This window comes from Saccostrea cucullata, unplaced genomic scaffold (genome assembly GCF_032062105.1).
Source record: "Saccostrea cucullata isolate Sc308-1 unplaced genomic scaffold, CSIRO_AGI_Scuc_v1 ctg7969, whole genome shotgun sequence".
Classification (NCBI taxonomy): Eukaryota; Metazoa; Mollusca; class Bivalvia; order Ostreida; family Ostreidae; genus Saccostrea; species Saccostrea cuccullata.
In genome coordinates, this window is record NW_026927563.1 from 1 (window position 1) to 3,761 (window position 3,761).

Below are 3,761 nucleotides of genomic sequence, written 5' to 3' on the forward strand. Positions count from 1 at the left end.
ATTCGCGATGACGAGGATCTCGCGAACTTCGCGAAAATTTCTCGCACGCAAATAAAAGTTTGTTTACAGTATATTTCAGGCCCCTGATACTGGTATTTTTTTTAAATATATCTCTTTTCACCTTTATTTTCCAATAAATAATCTGTAAGCAGATAGATTGATATTGATAAAATTAGATACTTGTATAAAGATATGGTAAAAATAGTTTAATGAATATGAGTTGAGGGAAAAATATTGGTCATTGTTGTATATCATTCGGGAGATTTCAATCACAGAAAGTGTGATATACTTTAGGACTAGACGTAAAAATACCTTTTTCATTAGGAAATAAAATCATTTGACGTGATTTTTATGTACATGTACATGGTTTTAGAATATTAATGAAATAATTTATTCATTTTGTCAAACATGCTTAATTTACTGAAGACGTACTTTTTTTCCACAATGTCAAATTCCATGAAGTCGCTATTCTTTTAAACCACAGGTAAACATTTACACGGATTTCCTGGACTTGCACTAAATGCCTTACACATATACTCTAGTATTAGATTCAATGTGACCGCATAAAATCACACAGAATAAAGAACTTCCACAGTATATCGCATATCCACTTATTATCACATCAAAGGATACAATATGTTAATATCTACGACCTCATTTTTCTTATTGTACATTGTAATGCATATTGTATCATGCAATGTATGATGGAGTCGATATCTATAATTCTTGTATTGTTTACCTTGTATTGTTTAAACATCTGGACCACCAGGAGGGACGGTATAAAGGGACTTTATCTTGACAATACAAACAACGACCCTGACGCCCCGCCCCACGACACGCTGCACGACTTTGAGTACTAGGGGGAGGGAAGTGATGCTGGCTCACTGAGTTCTCTAAACACGACGTCATCCGGAGGGGACCAGGATAACGACTTCCTCAACGAGTGGGGACCGAAATTCTCCAAGTTAGTGGACATGTACAATAATTACCAGGACAATTCAAACTGATAAATTAGTGGACATGTACAATAATTACCAGGACGATTCAAACTATGTTAGTGGACATGTACAATAATTACCAGGACGATTCAGACTGATAAGTCAGCGGACATGTACAATAATTACCAGGACGATTCAGACTGATAAGTTAGTGGACATGTACAATAATTACCAGGACGATTCAAACTGATAAGTTAGTGGACATGTACAATAATTACCAGGACGATTCAAACTGATAAGTTAGTGGACATGTACAATAATTATCAGGACGATTCAGACTGATAAGTCAGCGGACATGTACAATAATTACCAGGACGATTCAGACTGATAAGTTAGTGGACATGTACAATAATTACCAGGACGATTCAAACTGATAAGTTAGTGGACATGTACAATAATTACAAGGACGATTCAGACTGATAAGTCAGCGGACATGTACAATAATTACCAGGACGATTCAGACTGATAAGTTAGTGGACATGTACAATAATTACCAGGACGATTCAAACTGATAAGTAAGTGGACATGTACAGTAATCACGACGAGGATTAAGACTGATAAGGCTCGGCGAAATTTAAAAAAAATGTAGAAAAGCTGTTAAACGTGAAAGGAAAAACATGTAATTAATTGTAATCTTGAGGATTCGTATACGAGCAGTGGTCAGAATTGCTTGCACTGAAAATTGGCACAGTGATGTTGTCTCGTATAATCAACTAAGAAATTTAATGTAATCATAATCAATTGAAAATATTGATTTAGTTATGATCAATTTAATTTTTTTTTATGCAGTAAAAATGAATTAGGAATTTTAATTCACTTATAATTATTTAAGAATTTTGATGCAATTATGAGCATTTATGAATGATAAATAGAATTTATTATTATAATTATAATGATTATATAAGTAATAAGAAATAATTATATAAGTATAGAAAAATCATGTCATACATGTATTTTATACACTGAAATACTAAATCAGGAATTACCTACAAAATCAACATATAAAAAAATGGATTGATTAAACATAGTAAATCAAGTTTGATTTAAAATTTGAACAATATGCACTTTTGTGTTTAGGAATAAGATGCTCATTTGATATTTTATTCATTTATACATTAGCCATGAGATTCTAATACAGATCAAACTTAACATCTATAAACATTTTATAGCATTTTTATACTGTGTTGTACAGTCCATTATAAATGGCTGAGTTATCTGTGTTCTTGTGTAAATCAGTCAAACTGTCTCTTCTGACATTAATGTGGAGGTCACCGGGGTCATGTGTAAAAGGTAACAGTTTTGTGTGGGTCATTGTCATAGTAACACTGTAAACATACTGTGATAATCATGAATCTTCTTTTATCTTTTGTAAATACATGAACTAGCATCAGTGCTATGTAAAAGTTCTCTCATTCATTGTCTTGTAAGAGTGGGAACGAAAATAAAAATGAATGTATTTTCTTTAAACGCACAAATTCGTGCATATAGTGTGTAGTGCATTCGATGAAAATTTTGTTCGTGTATGAAAGTAAGATATTTAATAGATTTGATATTCAAGTCGTAGTCATTTTCTTAAAAAATCCGTTGCATAATTTTGTAGATCTTGACCAATTCCAACTCATCACATTCACATTATGTTTGTGGTATGTTGTAAAGGGAACATTTTTTCAGTGAAAATCCCACATCATTTTGTTTATGTTTTCACTGGGTAACATTCCTGTATACATGAATCTTATCTTTTCGATATCATGTGTAAGGGAGCGCAAGTTTTTTTTCATGCAATATGACCGATATTTTTTTGTAGTTAAAAGTCATAATCAGTTTTTTATTCAGTATTGTTAATATGTAATATGTTGTGAAAATTATTGTGAAAATATTTTAGTAAAATAATTTTTTTTCAACATAATTTATGAGATAATATTTGAGTATTTGTATGTACTTGGCTAGATAAGGACACAAGGTTTCTCTATGTACCAGAGTGAAGGCAAACTTTCCAACACTACAACCATTTGTATACAACAACACACTTGGCATAAAGTATTACAACACCAACCTTGTTTCTCTTATCTTAGGCAGAGTATGATTAATTTAACACTATTGACTAATGAGAAATAATTTTCTATGCTTCATGTTTTCGTCCCCTACTAATAAACATGAAGGGAACTCTGTATTGGTTCCCTCATTGTCTTTCTGTCTTACTTAGTTTTCCCACATATTTGAGGTCATCTGAGTCACACAAGTAACCTATTGATTTCCGTCCGTTTTCGTCTGCCGTCATGTGTCTTGTGATAACATGTGAACATTTTTAACTTCTTCTCTGCAACCACTCAACCAATTTCAACCAAATTTGGCATAAAGCATCTACGAATCAAAGGAAACAAAAATTGAAATTCATGGTCCCTGCCATGGTCGCCTGCGAGGTGGGGCAAAAACCACTAAAATTAATGCAAGCTTTGAAAATCTTCTTTACTCCTACACATTTTAATCAGCATTGAGGCCAAGGTCTAAAAAATTTGTGAAATGCATGGCCCCTAGTCAGGTGTTCTAGTTATAACAAAGGGCTAAATAGATTACATAGTGAAAAAGCATTATTTCTTTAAAAATCTCTGCTCCTGGGCATTTAATAAAATAAACAATTATATAGTTATGTTGAATGAGGATTCCTCTTCCAAAATTGTGCATTTCATGGCCTCAGGGTTAGGGGTTCTAGTGTTAGGGTAAGGCTCTATTGATTTTATAGTTAATTAGGATAAATAGTTTGAA